The 21,441-nt window shown below is 44.0% G+C and overlaps 1 protein-coding gene across 7 annotated transcripts in view; it reads right to left on the bottom strand.

Moving 5' to 3' along the window:
• PAM (peptidylglycine alpha-amidating monooxygenase) overlaps positions 1–13,943 on the bottom strand; it is a 150,082-nt gene extending 136,139 nt beyond the window's left edge. For all 7 annotated transcript variants that reach the window (XM_074569429.1, XM_074569431.1, XM_074569432.1 and 4 more), the window contains exon 1: positions 13,788–13,943. The gene's annotated coding sequence lies outside the window, so the exon portion shown is untranslated. The remainder of the gene's footprint in view (positions 1–13,787) is intronic.
• Positions 13,944–21,441: the final 7,498 nt, after the last annotated feature.

The raw sequence follows: 21,441 nt of genomic DNA, 5'->3' as shown, positions 1-21,441 counted from the left end.
ATCAGGACAGTGGATAGACTGATCACACTCTCTGCTCCCCCATTCAGCAGGGAAAGGCAGAGTACACCAGGATCAATTAATTACCGCAATCTGGTGGCTCACATACAAAACCCTTATGAATTGACTAGATTTGGATCTTCCCCCCACAAGGTGCAATGGGTGGCTGGGGTCCCATGGGGAAGTAACAAACCTTATATTCCACTGAGAGCACACTGGGGTGGTCATAACCATCAGTGGGTGACAGTTCCAATGGTTACAGGCCTGAGGTTGCTCTAATTCACAGGGATCCATCCCTGTATCTGAAAAATAAACTCATTTTTATGAGATGGGGATGTGGAGGGGATGGGTGGTGTAGGTAGAAGAACCTGCTTGTTAGATGTCTCTGCTATTACAATTGGGTTCCTATCTGACTTTTTATGGCAAAAGTGCAATTAGCTAAAGTACATCAATACATTACTGGGCATGACGTGTTGGCAGACAAAGCTTTCATGACAGCAGAGGGCAAATATTCTTTCGGGGTTCATACCATCACTGTGGGAAAAGTGGTTACAGTTCCTGCTCATTTGGAGCCTCCCTTCAAACATGCTGCATCCCAACAGTACAGGCTGCCCAGAGATCACCGGGATAATTACAGCTATTAGAAGCTGGAGTCGTTGAGGGAGACCATTCCCCTCTTCAACAGCACCATCTGGGCAGTGAAAGTGCCTGAGTGCTCCCAGAGAACACGGCTAAACAAGGCTCCCCCACGCTCAGAGCTGCAGCGCCCAATGTTATCGCCCTCTTCTACCAAGCTGTATCTGAAGCTGTGGCATGCTGCATGGGATCCAGCAAAGGCTTTCTTCGGCATTCCAGCTGCTAATGAACCACGGCAGCAACCTGCATGCTCGTGCTGTGGTCAGCAGTACACCTTCACAGTACTGTCCCAGAGGTACCCACACAGCCATGGGCTGGTAGCCCAGTGTTTGGAGGATTTCAATACTTCCACACGCTATAAATCGCTCAGCTGTGTGGATGATGTTATCTGCACTGCTGGGGGGACCGCTGGTGCCATTGAACAAGAAGCAGAAGATGCATAGAGTAACATTACTGAGACAGTGCAAAACCGTGGCTGGGAAATTAAACCCAAGCAAATTCAGAGAGCTGCCACAGAAGTAAAATTTGGAAGGATAGTTTGGCAGGGACTTTGCAGAATGATGCCCAAATCAGCTAAACAAACCATACTTTATATGGCAGAAATGCAGAGCAAAGTAGAAACACAGAAGATTATTGGTCTTCCCGGGTTTCAGAGGCAATTTATACCATATTTGTCACAGATATTAAGATCATCATATAATACAGTAAGAAAAAAAAAAGTCACTTCTTTCCAGAAGAAAACTTAAGAGCTGCCTTTGAACAAGCAAAGACAGCTATTCCCATGCAGCAGTTTTAGGCTAAAAACTAGCCAATAAGCCTTTTGGTCTCAAAGCCCTTACTATCGGATGGGGATGTGGCTTTTGGAGCCTCTGGCAGCAAGGGGACAGGTGGCACATACTGCTGGGCTTCTGGTCTCAACAGGTTGCCTCCATTAGCACAAAATTGCATCAGGTTTGGGCTGCTTATTCAGCCCTAGATGAAACGGAAAGGATCGCCCAAGAGGCCAAGGCTACTGACAGCTAGGCTCCCAATTTTACAGTACCGTCCAATGACTCCAGTCAGTAAATGGGGAAGGCGCAACACTCGAACACTATGAAATGGAAATGGTGCATTTCTACGCTTACATCTCCCAGACCAAACAAAGTGCCTTCCAGGAGAAAGCAGCACAAATTGGCCTGGTTAATGACAGTGTGGCTCTACCACCTGGTCTGCCTCCAGCTTGGGCACAGCAGGCCCCACCATATGAGCAATTAACCCAAGAGCAGAATGTATGGTTCACTGATGGTTCAGCAAGATAATGCGAAAGAAAAACTGCAATGGAAAGCAGTAGCTTTTGAAATGTCTGGGCAAACCTTCCTAACCTATCAAGGGAAGGGGGGAGCAGCCAATAAGTTGAATTGATGGCTGCAGCTATGGTGCTGGAAGAACCATCAGCTTCAGAAATCTTTATACCGACTCCTGGGCAGTACATAAAGGTCTCACACTGTAGGCTAATAAATGACAAGCCAATGACTGGATGACACACTGCAAACCTCTTTGGTCACAGGATCTGGTAAACACCAGAGAGCAAGTGTAACACCATTGCTCTCTGGGCAAAACATGTAGATGCCTACATTTCACATCATGGTGAGCCAGAGTAGGAGTACAATGCTGTTGCTGGTCAGTTACCTATGTGTTAGTATGTGTTTCTGCAATATCCCCCAATGAGTAAGCATTAGCCAAGTGGGCTCATAAGAAGTCAAATTATTCAGGGGTAGGTGCTATCTACAAATGGGGACAAAACAGAGGCATTTCTTGCTGCTGAGTGGCCATTCAAAATGCCTTTTAAGAATACAAGATCTGCAAATTAATAGAAGCAAGAAAACTGCCAAAACAGCCCTATGGAAAGACAGAGCACTGGGTGGCCCCAGGCCATATCTGACATACATTACATGGGGCCACTTCCAAAAGGCCAAGGTTTGCAATAAATAGTGGTGATGGCAGATACGTGTACATCTACCTGGCTCTATTGCCTACCTCCCATGCCGACCAGAAGACCACTATGTAAGGCCTTCACTTTTTGAGCCAATGGTTAGGTATTCCTACTTGTATTAAATCAGATAATGGTTGTCATTTCCAGGACAAATGGTCCAGCAGTGGGGTGGTGAAAAATAGATAGCATGGGTTTATCATATATCCCACCAACATTGTGGTGCCAGTTTAGCAGAGCCTTACCAAAAAAACAATTATGAACTCTTCCATCCACCCACACTGTGGTGGAACTGGCCAAGAATGCTGGCACAAGCATTAGCAAATCTGAACAGCAGGGCAGGAGTCCAAGGTTACACCACCTACAAACTGTTGTTAGGCCATCACCATACAGCAGTGTGCACCAGGTTCCTGTCTGAAACCAAAGAGGAGTGGTTGTATCTTGGCGCTGGGTGAACACTCTTGTTTACAGTGATCCCTGCCAAGACATTGGCCCAGGTGCTGGGGACTGCATTCTTAATTTCAGAACACTTAGCCAATACCCCTTAATATGTTCTGCAACATATATTTCATAAAAAGTTATGCTTTCCATCCTCTGGGTATCCTCCCCAGAAGCCTCAGCGACATCTATCGGAACCTGCGGGTTACAGCAATGCTCAAATTCCCACCTGCCCAGAGTACTGCTGGGGACAACGGACACTCTGGTGGGAACTAAAAGGATAATTTTTATGAGATGTCTGTGCTGGTCAAAATCTGAGGATGCCTGGAAAGGAAGCTTTGGAAAGGGGGGTGTGTGGGAAGACCCCCATGCCTTGATGACCCTTGCAGAGATTGCTTTACAACCACTGCCATGTACTACTGACCTCTTACAGAAACAAACACAGATCACTCATCAGTAAGAGTTACTCTTTCTTTCATACAAACTATAATGCTAAAACATCTTTGGCATGATAGAGTTATTAAGGTCCATTCCACAAAAGAAGGACCACAGTATCTCACTGCCACTACGAACACAGCTTGTGACTTATGAAAAATATGAAAGATAATTGTCCTTCCTGAGTAGATTACATAGACAATTTCTGTCGGATATCAGAAGGTATTTTCACATAAATCACTTTGTCTTATTAACTAACAATTTAAGCCCACTTTAGATTTTGAGATCACATCCTAAAGAAACACATTTTCAGGCCTGCAAAGCTACTGTCAGCAAAAGCAACCTCAAGCCATTGCTAGAGTTGGACCCTTACTATGTAGCAGCAGGTGGACTCACAACCCTCACACAAGCTTTCTCCTTTCCTGTGAATCTCCAGAGTAGCCATTTAACACACTGGTTTGGAGAAGTGGTATTCTAACTAAACCCAAGCAAGGGTATTTTACACAGTCTCTCATAACGTCCTCACAGAGAACTGGTGAAATACGGTCTAGAAAAACAGACAGGTGGACTGGCCGAAATGCCAGGCTGAAAGCACTGTAGCAATCAGTGGCACGAAGTCCACCTGGAGGCCAGTCACTACCAGTGTATCCCAGGAGTGGATACTGGCTCCAGGCCTATTCAACAACTTCATTAATGTTCTGGGCTGGTGGGGCAGGGTCCAACCTCAGCAAATTTGCAGATGACACCAAACTGTGAGGAGTGGTCAGTACACTAGAGGGCCGTGTGGCCACCCAGAGGGACCTCAAGAGAAAGGCGCTGACATGAGCCTCATGAAGCTCAACCAAGGGAAACACGAAGTTCTGCACCTGGGAAGGGACAACCCCATGCACTAGTACAGGCTGGGGGCCGACGAGCTGGCAAGTAGTTTTGCAGTAAGGCCCCAGTGGACAAGGTGGACAGGATCCAGAAATGTGCACTCATGGCAAAAGCAGCCAGGGCCATCCTGGGCTGCTTGAGGAACAGCATCACCAGTAGGTTGAGAGAGGTGATCCCTCGGCTTCCAGTCAGTACTGGTGAGGCCACACCTGGAGTGCTGTGTCAGGTTCTGGGCAACCCAGTACAAGAGAGACATTGACGTACTAGCACAAGTCTAGAAAAGGGCTACAAAGATGACTGAGGGACTACAACATCTGCCGTATGAGGAGAGATGGGACTGTTTACAGCCTGAAGAGGAGGAGGTTTGCGGGGGAGGAGCTGGAACTTTATCAACGCATATACATATCAGATTAATTGTGCTGGGGTGAAATCAAAGAAGAGAGTGCCAGACTTTTCTAAGCAGTGCCCACTGACAAGACAAGAGGCAATGTCCATAAATTGAATCACAAGAAATTCTGTCCGAACAAAAGAAAATATTTGCTTATTATGAGGCTGGCCCAGAGAAGCTGTGGAGTCTCCATCCACGGTGGTACTCAAAACCTGACTGAATACAGTCTGAGCAACCTGATCTACTTGATCCTGCTTCACGAGGGGGGTGAGGTTGTACTGCATTATCTCCGAAGGTTCCTTCCTACCTCAACCATCCTGTGATTCTACACTAATCTCACAGGGAGAAAGCTGGGTGAGAGAGTCAAAGGGAAAAAAAATGAAAAGAAAAAAAAAGGGATTAGTAAGCACATTTTTCCTGTCAAAAAGAAACAAAACTAGAAATTGATGTTAAAATAACATTCTCATAACTGTCACACATAATAATAGCTATGCTGTATAGGAATAGCTTTTATAGGAATAGGTAGGTTCTCTAAAATTAGTTATCATAGAAAGTTCTTCTGAAAGGAGTACTCTAAATTAATGTACTTAAAAAATTAATAATTTTGTGATCAAAATACAGTAACACTATTTCAACACAAATGTCAGTAAACAAGCAGAAATAAAAAGCTATTTTAAGTCAGGATAAAAAGATGCACTAGAAGCCACCAGAAATCCTTAATCTCTTCCATAATGAGATTGGGATTCTTAATACATGCAATCCAGCTCCTTAACTTGGGTTCAGGGTACAACATGCTCGAGAAAGGAATTAAAACCAACTCAATTTAACTGGTCTGAATATAAATAATCCATGGAAAACTAAAGAATATAGCATAGAAGCCTGCAACAGAGCACTGCTGATTTAAAACAAATGCCAACTTTCATAATTTTTTTTTCCTCCTCTTTAAATGGACTGCTGTAAGCATGCAAGGCTGACTTGATCAGTTTTCAAGTTCCTTTTCTTCACTCCTGTAAATATTCAGCTTCAGGGCTCACGAACAAGGTTCAAGGAGAAAAGAAACAAAGCTGACTTGTAAAGCAAAAATAATCGCTGGCACTCTAGAACCAAAAAACGGTCACAAAGCAATAAGACCTGTTGTAGGTAAAACACTGGACTACAACCAACTCCAGTACCTGAACAGATGTAAAGGTGTAGTTTCACAGAGAGTTGACTCAACTGGGAAGGGGTTTAGGGAGGAATTATAGATGACAAACAGGTATCTGCTTCTAGAAGAAAAGGCTGTGGCTTCCTGGAAAGATGTGGATGAGGAAGGCAAGTGTAATTGTGTATCACTGATGCTGGATTATGAATGCACGTTAATGAACCTCACAGAACAAAGCACCCAACTATACTCAATAATTACTGATGTAATCCTTTAAGTATCTGTTAACAAAGATATGAGAAGTAACACATTTGCTGCAACACAGGTTAAATGTATGTCTTATTCCAGTCTGTCTTTCCTGCCTCCTCCTCTCTTCTACCATTAACTGAGTCTTCAATCTTGCAGTCTTTCAGTTCAGTTTTTTAGCCAATAGTTCATATAAACTCTACTCCTATTCCAGTTTTCCAGTTCCTCACCTGACCCACATCCTAGTCATCCCATCTCCAGGCTTCACAGGATTTCACTGTCTCCTGGTTGTATGTCCCCACTGGGTCATGGTCCCAACAGCACCTACAGATGCCACATTTCTCTGCGCACTGACTGGCTTCAGCAGCCTTACCTTCATCTCAACTCCTCTTCTCCGTTCACCTACTTCTCCTCAAGTTCTCTTCTAATCTCAGCTTCTTGGTCCTCTATTATCTTCACAGCAAAGCAACACCTCAGCCCTGACATGGAAGACTTTGTCAGCAACACTTAATAATTTGTCAACATTATAAGCTACAGATCTCAGAAACTTACTGTGGGAAGTATCAGACAGCCTTTTTAAGTGCACAAAGCTGACCATCATACTGTAGTTTAGAAATGTAACTTGGAGCTATTTCTACTTAACATCTATGTATCTGCATGTGAATTCATTTTAGCTTCACTGAAGATGCTTTTAATAAAACAGAATCAAAGAGAAGAGGAAATGGAACAGATTCTGAAGAAAGAATAGAGACAGAGCGAAATGAAAGACAGAGTTGCAGAAGAAATGAAATATGAATTTACTTACATTATCTTGAAAGATTATACCATCTTTCTTTGATGAAAGAGAAAATCTTTCCCCCAGACAGAAGAAAATGCAGTAGAGCTGGCTGGGGGCAGGGGGCGCATGTGTGAAATTCAGTATATTTTCATGTATACTACAACATGGAATATTACTAAATGCGAAGAAACTGGAATAGAAGATAAAAAATAAATAAATCAGTATGCATGGTTAAATAAAGACAGCTGCAACTAGCACTGACACAAGCGTGAAGTGATTGAGTTTCATTAACTAAGCGTGTTTCAAAAATATAGCCTTAGTATTTGCATAAAGCAAACTGGCACAAAATATAGGGGAGAACCTATAGAGTCTGCTGAAGACGGGCTAAAGTGGTACTACTGATTCACAGGAAGATCAGAGTGCCATAAAAAAGAAATGGGTAATTTTGAGAATCAAAACAACAAAAGTATCGATTTATTTTATTTCTGCTTTTATGCCAAACAATTCAGGACTGTCTGCTCTTAGCTACCAGTTCATCAGCTGGAAAGAACAGATGTATCAGGTGATTACATGATCACAACCACTATGATGTACTCAACAAACAGCAACAATAAAAAGCAATCTAAGTGGTATTTAGTAATTTCAGCTTCTCTCTGTTAGAGATCTGCGTACACTAGTGTCACTGTCTTCATGTGCAATATCAAGTACAGTCTCAGACACCATGTACAAGAAAGTTGTGTTCAAACTGTAGGCAGTAAGAGAAAAGGCTACTGGAATCATAGAACATCTCAAGGTAGAAGGGACCCATAAAGATCATTGAGTACAACTCCCTGCTCCTCACAGGACTACCTAAAACTAAACTATATGACCAAGAGTGCCATCCAGACACTCCTTGAACTGTGACAGGGTTGGCACTGTGACCACTTCTCTGGAGAGCCTGTTCCAAGGACTGACCACCCTCTCAGTGAAGAATTCTTTCCTAATGTCCAATCTGAACTTCCCCGGACACAGCTTCATTCCATTTCCTCATGTCCTGTCGCTGGTCACCAGAGAGAGGAGCTGAGCACCCCCTGCCGCTGCCCCCCCACCAAGGAAGCTGTAGACTGCAATGAGGGCACCCCTCAGCCTTCTCTTCTCCAAGCCAAACCCAACAAGGTCTTAATTTTCCCAGTACGTAATGAGACAAAGAGAGTCTGGATTGTTCAGCCTAGCAACATAAAGTCTAAAAGTAAACATGATCTCTATAAATAAACCGAAGCATACACCAATCACAGGGAAAGAACCAAGAACTAAGCTACTGAATGCGACTAAACAAGAACAAATGAGTATATGAAGGCCGTGAATAATTTAGGCTGGAAATTAGACAGACATTTTTGAAACAAGCGAGAAAGAATATGCTGTGGATAATCATTTTTAAGATGAATAATTGTTTTATCGTATGGATTGAAGGACATTATTTGCAGGCCTGCAACGGGAAGTAAATATACAGCTAATAGAAACCTAATTTTTATACCGGGTGGAAGGGATAAAAGAGAAACAAATCTTCTATAGTTTTATAGTGGTCCTCTAGGGTTAATCTAGTCCTGTGCCAAAAAAAAAAAAAAAAAAAAAGAAAAAAGAAAAAGGTTTCACAAGTCTTATGTTCACTGTAAACATTTCTTCATAATCCCTTTTTGTTCCCAAGTATGAAAGACTAATAATCCCTTTTTGTTCCTGAATATGAAAGACCTGAGGCCTATGCTAACACAGAAGACTGAAAACAAGTAGGCCACTTACAACATTCAGTGGGAGTGTCAGAAGCAAACTTTTTAAAGTTATTTAAGCCTTGATTAACCCTACACACTAGGGACCATGACAGAGAGACAGGTGATCTTAAAACAGACTATAAACTTTTGAGACACCCTTCTTTTGTAGAAATTTATATCGTAAATATTGTATTAGTACAGCAGGACCATGAAGGTACAGCCGCACAGATTCAAACAGCAGAGCAGGAGTAAGAAGAATGGCGCGCTTGCTGCAAATAAAGAGATCAAGCAGAGTCCTAAAATCCAAGAAAAGGTACTGATAACAGAAAGGAACTGGCAGGCACTGGTGGAGCGTGAGACTGTACCACATGCCTGGAACTGCAAATATGCGATAAGACTCAATATCCCCCTTGGCATTCTTTGTCAAAAGGGAACATAAACGCAACAAAGATCATACAACATCATTACCAGTCAAGAATAACCCAAAAGACAAGATGAGGACTTGACAGCCAGCATCCCTTGCTCCCCTTGCCACTGCAAGTAATCCTGGCCAGACTGATGGGACGCCCATCTGTCCAGGTCTTCACAAACACAGGATTGCAAACGCATGAGCATGAAAGGATGAAAGAAATCTATGAGGTAACAAATACAATTTACTGAAACTGGTTTTGTTCAAACTAAAAGTCGTATTTCCTTCTATCCAGTGATCCATCATGAGCTGCTGCACTTTAAACTCTTTTACTTCATCTAGTTACACATCCTGTTTGGCTGTTGCAGAACGACAATATCTTAAAACAGACCATTTGCCAAGTGACATCTGTTGCATAAAATGTAGGAAGTTCATCACGGCAGCAGGAACAGACGTGGTTATCCTTTATTGCCTTTCAGTTTCAGCAAAACACACTTTTTTTTTTTCTATGAGTAAAATAGTGGATTCCTCCAATTGAGTATTTTTATTAACAGTAATATAATAAATTGATGGGTGCAAGGAGAGGGAGAAAACCCCTTACTGTAAAAAGTATGATAAGTGCTCACAGTGCATGGAGTGCTGTTAAGGCCGAGCTCTTCCAACTAATGACTGCTAAGCATCTTTCTTAGACAGAGGTCAGGCAGCTTGTTTCTATTAACTAAATCAGAAAAGCTTGCTTTCTTTTGGCATCTCTTCACAGACAATCTGCACATATCCTTTCAAAGGCTACTTTAACATTTCATTCACACTCTCATGTAGAGATGAGAAAGAGTGTCTATGCAGCTTGTGATTCTCAAAAATAATAATAAAAGCAAATTTTAGATGTAAACCCAAAGAACAGTAAGTTTCAAAAGCACTAACCATGAATTTTGCTTCCCATTTTATATTTACACTACTTTTCTTTGTCAGTACTTGTTCTTGGCTCACGTGGTCACAAGTTGTATCTCACAATCTTACTTGACTTCACCTTATGCTTCCAGAAGTTCATCACAATCTTAACACACAAAGCGCTCCACACTTTCATTCCCACATACTTCTAGTAGCAAATTTACACAATTGCATTGAAATATTTAACACAAATTATAAAATAACCCATAAAAGTTGAGAGATACTGAATCAAAATATTTTTCAAGTAAAATTTTTAGGTCTTTCTGTAGGAATATGTTGAATCATTATTTCAAAAATACTTTTAGTTTGATTCAACACCTCTGGGCGGTGTATGGCAAACCCCTCTCCTCCTTACCTTGGCCAACTGGAAGGAACTGAATCTGAGTACAGGTAAGATTAAGAGGACATTAGAAATGAGTCCTCCACTTACCACAGAGAAACGAGTGGGGTTATTCCTTAAAAACTATGTTGTAACACCTCAGGGTCTTCCAGCAGCCCAAAGCATTTCAATTTTACATGTTCTCACTGCCTTACAAAAAAGAAAGAGACGAGGGGACGGAGGCCGGGGCGGGGGGGGGGGCGGGGCAAAAAAAAAGGGGGTGAGGGACAGAAAAAAGGAGGGGGGGGAGCAATATCAAGCAGAGAAGAAGAAAAGCTACCATGCACTGTCCTTCAAATATTAAATGTCTCAATGGTTCCATCTTCTTCCAAACTACAGTTTTATGTAGTCAGAAAATACTTAGTTGTGCCTTGGATCAATCAAATAAATGCAGGCTGTTTTCCCAATTTCTGCAGCATGAAAAAACAGAACTTCAATTAGGCTCCCTAGTTAGAGAATGTCCAATGTTTCTTTCTGCCACTTTAGCATTAGACTGAACTACAACACCTCGAGATTTTTTTTTAAAAATTATTCGGAATACTTTGACTATACATACTGTCATTCTAGACCAGGCTGGTAAACTATTCTAACAAAAATTTGCTCAGAGCAGCCAGCACCAGCTATCATTCTCAAGATACAAGAGGACTAATATGGTATAACCTACCATACAGAATACGGCAGATACGGTACAACCTACTCCATGAAGTGTTTAATCCCAATTGTTATAAACTGTTTTCAGGTATAAACCAGAAATAATTTTTCCAGGTTGTTTGGCTTGATTTGTGATATTTTTCAAATCTTTGTTTGTATGAATAGCTGTAATTTTTGATAGTACTATTATACATGTAAGTACCTCAGGAGATTTATTCATCTCATATATCACCAGTAATGGTCAAATCCAATTAAGTGTTAAATGGAAAACTGGCAAGTTATAGTATGACTTTTAAACGTAGTCTTCATTTCATTGCATGTGCCATTGTTCTTGAGTATGAAACATGGATACTTCTGTCAATCTCTAAAATGAGAACTGCAGAACAAATCCCAACCTCTTGGCTCCCTTTGAGGCATGACTACATGTAAAATGGAAGCAATATGATGAGACTAAGTTTGTCTTATTTTACACCACAGTCCCTTAGGATTCATACGTAAGGAATCAAGAAGAAAACTCCTCTCAAACTGAACATTTTGTGATATCAGCCACATGCAGGGAAATCACTTCCAGAAGAGCAGATTCAATCGTATCTTGTTTTATTTGACACTCAGCAGCCTGGAGTTTATCTCACTTGACAAGGAAGCAGATAAAGCAACGAAATGGTGGGTTTGTGTTTTGGATCTGATCTCTGAAATTATTTTGAGCCTGCTTGAGCACATGCTTGTGCAGACCTCTGCCTCCATTTGTCAAAGGAAGGGCCCTGTGTTCTGTAACTGCTTTTGGCTACTTATGAGCTCTTACCTCCTAGATCTCCCATTTTCACCTGCAACAGCGATGGGATGACCACATCAAAGAAAGTATCTCAGTACATGAGGATTAAATTCAACCCGCTTTCCATTTTTCCCTGCAAGCACTAGTCGGCAAACATACATCAATCTTCCAGTAAAGTTATTTTCAAAAACTATCTCCTGCTTTCAGATCTACTGTACAAGACAGACTCCTGATTTCAGATCTACAGTGCAAGCCAGAAATATAACTAAGAGTCTAACATATAAATCATGTAAAAAAATTAAGTTGGGTTTAAGATTTTGTGATTGAAGTTTTCTGACAGCTAGATTTATTACTGATGCTTTTAATGGTGGAACACCTGTGAAGACACAGAACTACCCCAAATCAAAAAGAAAACAAAAGGCCTTATTCATATCAAGTGACATGTCATGAAGAGACTCGAGATATTAAAATGCCTGACTTCTTCCGAGAAGAATTCCATTTCCACGCCAAACAAACACTTAGCCTTTACTAAGTAGCTTAAAAATTCCAATTAATGCCAGCGATTTCTCTTTTTCACTGGAACTTGTCAAAACGCTCCTCTGCAAGCCTGCAGCTGGCAATCTGAAAACCGCCTGCAGTAACGCTCACCAACTCGTCAATGCCGCGCCTCCGTGTTGGTGTCCACGAGACAGCCTGAGAACCCAGAGTGGTGTCACCGTCCCAGAAAGGCTCGGGACCCACATGTTCCCACACCCGAGTCTCACAGCATGGCTACCCACCAGCAGGTGAACATCTCTGGTATGCTCAAAAACACATGCAAGCCAAAATCTGTGAGAGACTGACGCGCAGAACATAGCAACCTGTTCTAGTAGTGGGAGGTGTCCCCGCCTGGGAGCCTGGAATGAGATGATGTTTAAGGTCCCTTTCCAACACAGACCATTTGCTGCCTCTATGATCTTTCAAAAGTAAGGCATAAGATCTCACGGGGAAGTTTTTAAAAGAATGCGCAATGGAAGCTTAAAAAAAAAAAAAAATGCAATAAAAGAAAGAAGAAAAAGCCACTCCCAGGGACTAATGGGAACCATTCCACCAAGCTCCGAACAGCTGGAAGTCAAGACTAACAAAACGTCGACACTTGACGGCTCTCCACGGCTGGACGCGGAGGGGAAGGACTGACAGCCCCAACGGCAAAGCGCCGGCTCCGCAGGGGCTCTGGCTCCCCCCGCCTCCGGCCACCTTCCCCACCACCACCCCCCGCCGCAGCGGGCGGGCGGGATCCCGCCCGGGCTCCCCGCTCCCCACCCGCCGCTGCCCCTTTAAGCCGGACCCCATGACGAGCGGCAGCAACCGGCCCCCGGGCCGCCCTCCGCCCTTTCGCCCCGCCGCAGCCGGGGCTGACAGCGCCGAAGGAAACTTTGTCAGGAGGAGAGGACGGCGTGCCCCGGGGAAGCTCGTCCCTCCCGTCCCCCTTCCACGGGACACAAAGCCCCGGCGGGCGGAGGCGGGGCTTCGGGGGAGACCTCGACGCGCCCACGCCGTCAGGCGGCAGCAGAGCTCGGCGGCCCCCGCGGCCGGGGCAGGCACGACGGGGCTCCCCCCAGTACCTCCGCCCGCCCCCAACGCCGCAGTCCGCAGCCCGCCGGGGGAAAAACCGGACCCGGCACACGGACAGCCGCGCCTTCCCCCCGGCGGCCTTCCAGCCGCCCCCGGGCAGTTACCCCCCGGCGCCGGCCGCCCTCCCTCAGGCACCCGCGGGGAGGCGCCGCGCCTCGGGCAGCGCGGCCCGCCCGGCGGAGAGCGGCGCCGCCGCACGTGTGCTCGGGAAGGGGCAGCCCGGCCGGGGCAGGCGAGCGGCCAGCCGCCCTCCGGGGACCCTCCAACGCGGGGAGAAGGGACCGGCCCCCGCCGCAGGGGGAAATCACGACAACTCCAACTCCCTCCTCCTCCCCACGCAGCGCCCGGGCTCACGCGAAACTCACGGGAGAAAGCCAAGCCGCGCCGCGCCGCCGGCTCCCAGCCGAGCTCCCTCAGCACCGCCGCTGCTGTTGGCGGCGGCGGCGACACCGACACGGCGGGGCTTGTCGCTGCGACCCCCCCCACCTTCCTGCCGCCGCGCCGGCCCCGCCCCACGCGGGACGGCCCGCCCCCCACGCCACGCCTCCCCCACGCCGCAGCCCCGCCCCGCCCCGCCCGGCGCGGGGGACGAGGCGGCTCTCACGTCTGCTTGCGCATTTCTCCGGGTGGGGGGGACTATCCTCGCCGCGGCTCGGTCCCGGTCCCGGTCCCGGTCCCGGTCCCGCAGCCGGGCCGGGGAAGGCGGGGAAGGGTGGCGGGGTCCGAGCCGGGCGAGAGCCGGTTGTTGGTGGGGAAAGGGAACAAACCGCCTCGTCGTCCCCCCTCGCCGTGCCGGCGGGCTCGTCGGTCAGCCTGCCCTCCCGCCGGCGCCGGCTCGGACACCCGGGGGAAGAGGGTCGCGGCTCCTTTTGGGAATCTAGTGATTTCCCCGAGAGTGGGTCGGTGGGGTGAAGCGGGGTTTATTCTCCCCGACCCCACCGTGGTCCGCGTCATCCCGGTGCGTTCCGGGCTGCCTGCGGTCGCTGTCGCCGCGTCTTGTGGTGGGTCCACGTAGGGTCAGTGCCCGGGGCTGGGATGGGGCGGGGGGGGATGCGGGGTCGCAAGCGAAGTGGTGGAAAGGCCCCGCAAACCCCTCTCGCTCATCCGGGATGGGGTTTAAGGCTGACCCGGGACGCGGGGCTCCGTACCCGCGGTGCTTCGGTGAACAGTAGCAGAGCCCGGCGCGCCCTTGCGGCTCAAAACGACGAGAAACGCAGGGTTTTGGTAGGGTGGGAAAGTTCGCCCCGTCTAGAGCCCGAGGGGCTTTTGGTGGCGGAGCTGTGGCAGCTCCCGAGTCACCCGCGGGAGTTCCTGACGGCAGATCGCGGGGAGCCAGGGTAAGGTAACCCTCGGGGGGTGGGCGCCGGGAATAGCACAGCCTTTTACTGAAGAATGCAAGGCAGACATGCTGATTGTTGTTGGAAGCTTGTTGAACTCCAGCGTACTCGAGTAAGGTTATGATTTCAGTGGAATTCGTAACACAGAATACCAAGCTGAAGCTTGGGCATGCCTCACAACAAGCTGTATCTTACCGCACATACCCACCGTATGTGAGCACTGCTCAGCGTCTCTGTCTGAACAGGTTTAGGCAGGAGACCTTCGAGAGATCCATCTGTGTAGGTCAATTGGAAGAATTAGGACCCAAATCTGCACTCTGTTTCAGGGGCATTGTAATGAAGCGTTCGTTTGTTGAGCAGGACTGTCTCAATGCTGCTTTACAAAAATATATATGGTAAGACATGATTCTGCCACCTTCAGGTTAAAGGAATACCTTGTTTTATGAGTAGATCTACTCACTTCTTTGTGGAAACAAATTTGGGTAATTGGGCCTGTTTCAGTATTTCTGCAAAGGCTAGATGTATTATGATGAAGGATTTTCCTTATTCATATAAAATGCAAGGTACACAGGCTTCACAAATTGTTTGAAAGCCTATTCACATTTCCCAAATTAAAACACATCACTGGATTTTTGGTTTGGTTTTGAGTGCCTGGTACTTTTTCTTCAGAAGGTGAAAATGTGCCTTTTTGGGGGGGGGTATAGGACATGGCAAGCAATTAGTGATTATAATGTGTCCCAAAGATGTTGTCATTCTTTTGTGACAGGAAATATTAAACTCTTCAAACAGAAATAATGATTTGCTGGCTCCAGCCGATTTGCAGAGTCACGACAGCAATTCTTCGTAGAGCTATTTGTCGTACCAAGCGCTCATGTAAGTTTGTGCCAGGCTTCCTCTTACGTTATCGATCTGGCTCATGAAACTGAGTGCTGTAATTGCAGTGGGCCCGGTCGAAGGATTTCAGACCTTACCCTGAGCAAAGAGATCCAGTGGTGCTTTTGTGAAATGACAGGCTGATAGACACATCTGTTGCCGAGGCAGGAGCATCCCGAAGGCCTTTCCTTCTGGCTGAGATGGCGTGGCGCACAGTCTCTCACTCGTGGGGGGTCATCTCTTCCTCTTCTAGCAATGTTTCCCGTGCTAGCTGCTCTTATGCAAATCTTTTAATTGATGTACCTTAATTTATATTCTCAAAGCAATCTTTGTAAAGGAGAGTATGGACAGGAATTTGGAGAAGGAGCTCAAAATAGTCCTTAGCATGTGAATATTCCCTGAATTACAAGGTCCTATTTTGTGTATGCAGAACATCTGGCTTACACGTGTTAATAAAAGGAATGAAAGTGTTTGCAATAAAGAAAGAGAAAAGCATTGAAGAATTATATGAGCAACTCTTTGAAAAGTAATTTGGAAATAGAGCAAACTTGGGGCCTGCTAATTCTTTAAGTTTCGTTTCTGATTTTAAAAAATTTTTTTCTTCAAATTCAGAGAAAGGATATTAAAATCTCAGCTTTTTGTAAATACCTTTGTATCGAAGGCATTAATTTCGGTAGAATCTGCCAACTCTTTTATTTTTCATGATGGTAAACATAAGGCAATCTACGTTAGATTTCACGTTTAATGGCTCTCTAAATAATTCTACTGTATTTACCTCCATTTGCTCATATTGCTTTCATTATTTTGAGTGGAGTTTGAATGCTTTTTAACTTTAATTTCATTTATATTACCCACCTGGTGATCTCTATGCCAAATGATTTTGCATTGCTTCACAAAGGCAATAAAAATTAGTGCATTAAAATGTGGTGGTTTAACTTTTGCCTCCTTGTCTTCTGGAATCCAAGGCTAGACTTAACAGTACCCTTTTCTTCAAATATGAGACTTGCTAGCATATAAAAATAAAATAACTTTTAAACTTTATTTTGTGACTTACGCTGTAGCCTCCTAGTGTGAAGTACAGAAAAATAAACAAATCACACAGCAGATCCTGTAAAATACTAAGCTTCCTGTAAGACTGACTTCACCGGGTTGGAAAAGTATTTTTTATCTTGCATGATTGGGTAACTACCTTTACTTTAATGACTTCCCCATTAAAACCAAAGTATTCTGAATGTTCTTTTTTCATAAGAGATCACTTTTTTTAACATATTTTCAGGAAGTGAAACAGCGTGGGGTTTTCTTTAGCTTGCAAATCCTTTCTTTGAGTCTACAGAGTTCTGCATTAGGTCGCAATTCAGCAAGGACTTTAAGGATTTGGAAATTAGGTAAATGCTAAAGCAACTACATTTAGACCTTTGACATGAAAGTTCTATCAAAAGATTTGTTTGGTCTGTGGTTACAATCTCATGATAAAGTACTTGGGCTTCCTTGTATGCAGGAATAAGCCTAATTTAATGTCCTGAGCTCTTGCGTTGCGGCAAACATATCTTGAAGATTTTCATTATGCATGTCTGAGCCATGCAGGCAATTGCCACCTGCCGTTTATAGATATGTGAGAAGGTATTGTTTGAATGTGTCCAGAATGCTTTTGAGTCGTGCAGTCCTCTTGCTTATAGTTCCATAACACAATAATATTGTTCCTGGCAAGGAGCTATAATAAATATTAAAACATAAAGGTCAGTAGCATATATCTTGATGAAGTTATAGATTGATTGATTGATTCCAGGCTTTGAGCTCTTTGCTTTGAGCACCATTTACACTATTTTTTGCCACGGATACTTATTTCCTTTTCCCCTTCTTTTTTAGGCAAAACAAAATGCCACCCTTCCCTTTTTTCTCTAGTATGTATAAAAGCACAGACTGCATCAGACACTGGAGAGCTGTGTGGGGATTTTACTTTGCAAATGGAGCAGTATGCTGGCAGCACAAAGGATGAAAGTCTTTGAAGAGCTCTTTTGAGGATAGAAATCAGCCCATGATCTCCTTCAGGCTGCAATCTTATTCATCGTTATTTCCAAGATTTTTTCAAACACTCACAAAGATAAATTCCAATTTTAAAAAAGAGTCCCAGTGAGCTGGATATATATTATATGGATATGTAACACAGCTATAGTTAATGCACTTTTTATATGTCAATATAATGCAAAAATACTACAAAACAAATACCTTTACGTTGGAGGCTTAATTTTATCCAGGCGAATGGAAATATGCCACAAATCCAGTTACCTGAGCTAGCACCCTCACCGAAACTTTAACTGCTGCCTGCAATAAATAGTCTCTGCAGACGCGGTAAGCTTTTCGGGGCACTGCTGCTTATATAATGCCTTTCCTGTGAAAGAACGACGTTCATCTCTAGCTCTGCTAGTCCAGTACTTAAAGAAGAAAACAATAAACCGTATCGATGTTTTGAAGACAAATTATTCATAGCACTGTTGTACCTAGGGCGATGTCGTATTTTACATACCATTGAGAATGGTTTCTAATAAGGCATAGTTTCAGAACAGAAAATATTTATTGTTGTATTTATCTCATCTATATGTGTATTGCTATCCTATATATACGGTAGCCTTTGGATCTTAAAGAGAAATCTGACGTGGCTGAATATACGTAGGAGTGATTACTGGTGCTCTGGTGCAGGTAATTCAGTTAGTTGTCATTAATCTGAATGTGCCAACTCAAATAACTGTCCTTGGAAAATTACCTACATTTCTCCTGAGGCTTTTCATGTGTTTTGAAATAACCTTATTCTTGCCCCTTTTCCTCTGGGACCTCTATATAGGTCTCACTGGAAGGTTGGGTTTTTGTCACGTACTTCACATTTTTTTTGAGAAAAAAATTGTTGGATGTCTATGGTAATAATGAAGGGACACTTGCAGAAAACATTAAGTAGATTTGAACTAGACCTCAGACTCCATCTTTAACTTGTGCCCTGAGAATTTGGTGTAGTAAAACAGTGATTTGACATTCATTGTTTATACTTAATTGCACTAAGCAGTGGGTAGATCCCAGCTCACCACTAAATTCTGCCATATTTACTGAGAGAGCTGGTGACTAAGCTGCAGATGCGGTCTCTTGGGAGATACATCACTCTAAAAGGTTATTTTCTGCTAGTGCAAGAATACTTGTTTACAGAAGGAGAAGTAACAGTAAACTTTAAAATGTTTTGAGAAAGTCTAGCCCTAGTTCGTTCTGCTTGTTGGAGGGTTGTGCTGCTGCTACAGTATAAGTATTGAAGAAGTACTTCCACTACTCAATTTCAAGATAAAACTACAAAATAATCCCATATTTCAGAAAGCTAACCACAGGCGCGTTGAAAAGAAAGGAGGTCAGGTGGGTGTTTTTTGTTACAAAACCTTGAAGGAAGGATAACTATAGATGAAGGAGATGAAAGAAGTTAAAGGGAGTAGTGGTGCCAAATTGTCCTTTGCATATACATCCCTAATTGACTATACATATAAATGCTTGTTTGCCTAGAACAAGACAAAATCTGCCAGCAAAGTCTACTGAACAAACAACAATTGTTTAACTAACTTTTAGAGGCCATTTATTCTGTGCTAACATTGGTTTTTAAAGGTAGCTGTGTCCAGGAACACATGAACAGAGAGGCAATTCTTGAAGCTGGAGCAAATCATTCTGTGGCAGCTGTGTATAAATAAGCAGATTTATGCTTTAAAGTGTGGGAAACAAACACTGAAAAATAAGCAATTGAAAAAGTGGCAACATTTAGCTATGATTTAGCTAGGGGTAAATTCGCTGGTGTTGTGCCAGGCTTAAAGAACTTTTTTATGGGTTGAGTCATGCATCCACACCTTTTGAAAATCCAAATAGCTGTATTTGTCATGGGCTCACTCATGGTGGGTTCCTGACAAGCTAATTATTACACACATGCAATGCAAAATATCACAAAATTTAATATTCTGGACAAGGAGGTAGCCTGAGAATGAACACTGGGGGAGATTATTCAGCCACAAATGAATAACGTGACCAAGAGCATGTGTGCCACACCAGTGGTGGGACAAGGGACGGATGCCAGCTCTTGCTTTGCTTCACTCAGTAAAATCAATCATCTGTTTAAAATTAATGAAAAAGAATGAAGTTATGGCACTGAGAAACAGTGAAATAAATGAAATTGTTGTATTTAATATTTACTTGGTACTCTAGGTTTATTACTGAGTATTTAAATACTAAGTAACTGAGCTTTTCAACAGCAGTGTAAAGAAGATAAGACATTTTTTTCCCCATTTCTACCACGTTCCACAGAATCTGGTAAACTTCATTTCTCCAAGACTAAAAATAAAGATATCCAGTTGTGGATATAGAATTTATTAGATAATCTGCCAAGCTCACCATAGCATTGCACCTTTACTGACTACCAGTCAATAAGATCCTGAATTTTAGGAGAGCAAACTCTCAGTTGTTCACAGAATTAGTGGATGACACTCCCTGGGAAATTGCCCTCAGTGATACAGGAGCAGAAAAGAGCTGACAGCTGATGTTTTTCCTACAGCACAAGAGCTTTCTATTCCTATGTGTAAGAAATCGTGCAAGGAACGCTGGAGATTAGCATGGCTGAGTGAGGACCTCCTGGTCAATATGTAAAGTCTGAGAAGGAAATATACAGGCAGTGGAACCAGGGGCATGTATCCTAGGAAGAATATAAGGACACTGCATGGGTGTGTACGGGTGGAATTAGGAAAGCTATTTGGCATGGAATGTGAAGGACAATAAGAAGGGCTTCTACAGGTGTGCTAGTCAGAAAGGAAGATTAAAGAAAATACATACTCACACCTCCCCCCCGAAAGATAAGACAGGAGAACAAGTGACAACTGCAGGGAGAAGGCTGAGATACTAAATTTTTTGGCCTCATTTTCAATAGCAATCATTCTTCCTACATCTCTCAAGTCCCTGAACCTCAAGGCAGGGACTGGGTGCACAAAGTCTACCCAGTCTTAAGAGAAAATCAGTTTCGAGACCACCTGAGAAACCTGAGTGTATACGAGTCTATGAGACTCAATGAGATGCATCCCAAGGTCGGGGGGAAATTGGCAGACATAGTTGCTGAGCCATGATCCATCATCTTTAAAAAGTCACGTCAGCCAGCTGAAGCCCCCAGTGACTGGAGAAAAGGGAATATCACACCCATATTTAAAAAAGGTAAAAAGAGGACCCTGGGAATAGTCGACCAGTCTGCCTCACCACAGTGCCCAGTAAGATAAGGAACAGATCCTCCTGGAAGTTGTGTTGAAGCATACGGAAGACAGGGAGGTGATTAGAGACAGGCAACATGGCTTCACCAAAGACAAACTATGCTGGACTAATCCAGTGGCCTTCTATGATGGAATCACTGCATCAGTGGACAAAGAAAGAGCTGCTGATATATACCTGGACTTCTCTAAGGCCCTTGGTATGGTCCCCCACAACATTCTTACCTCTAAATTGGAGAGAGACAGATTTGATGGATGGTCTGTTAAATGGACAAGGAATTGGCTGGATGGCTCCATCCAGCAAGTTATAGTCAACGGCTCAATGTTCAAGTAGAAACTAGTAGTGAGTGGTGTCCCTCAGGAGTCCGTACTGGGACCAATCTATTTAGTATCTCCGTCAACAATGTAGACAATGGGATTGAGAGCACCCTTGGCAAGTTTGCAGATGACATGAAGCTGAGTGGTGCAGTTGGCACACCTGAAGGATGGCATACCATCCAGAGAGACCTGGACAGGCTCAAGAGGTGGACCCATGTGAACCTCAT

Source organism: Larus michahellis, chromosome Z, assembly GCF_964199755.1.
Source record: "Larus michahellis chromosome Z, bLarMic1.1, whole genome shotgun sequence".
NCBI lineage: Eukaryota > Metazoa > Chordata > Aves > Charadriiformes > Laridae > Larus > Larus michahellis.
Note: the sequence above shows the minus strand (reverse complement) of the source record. Positions and strands in the feature narration are given on the sequence as shown.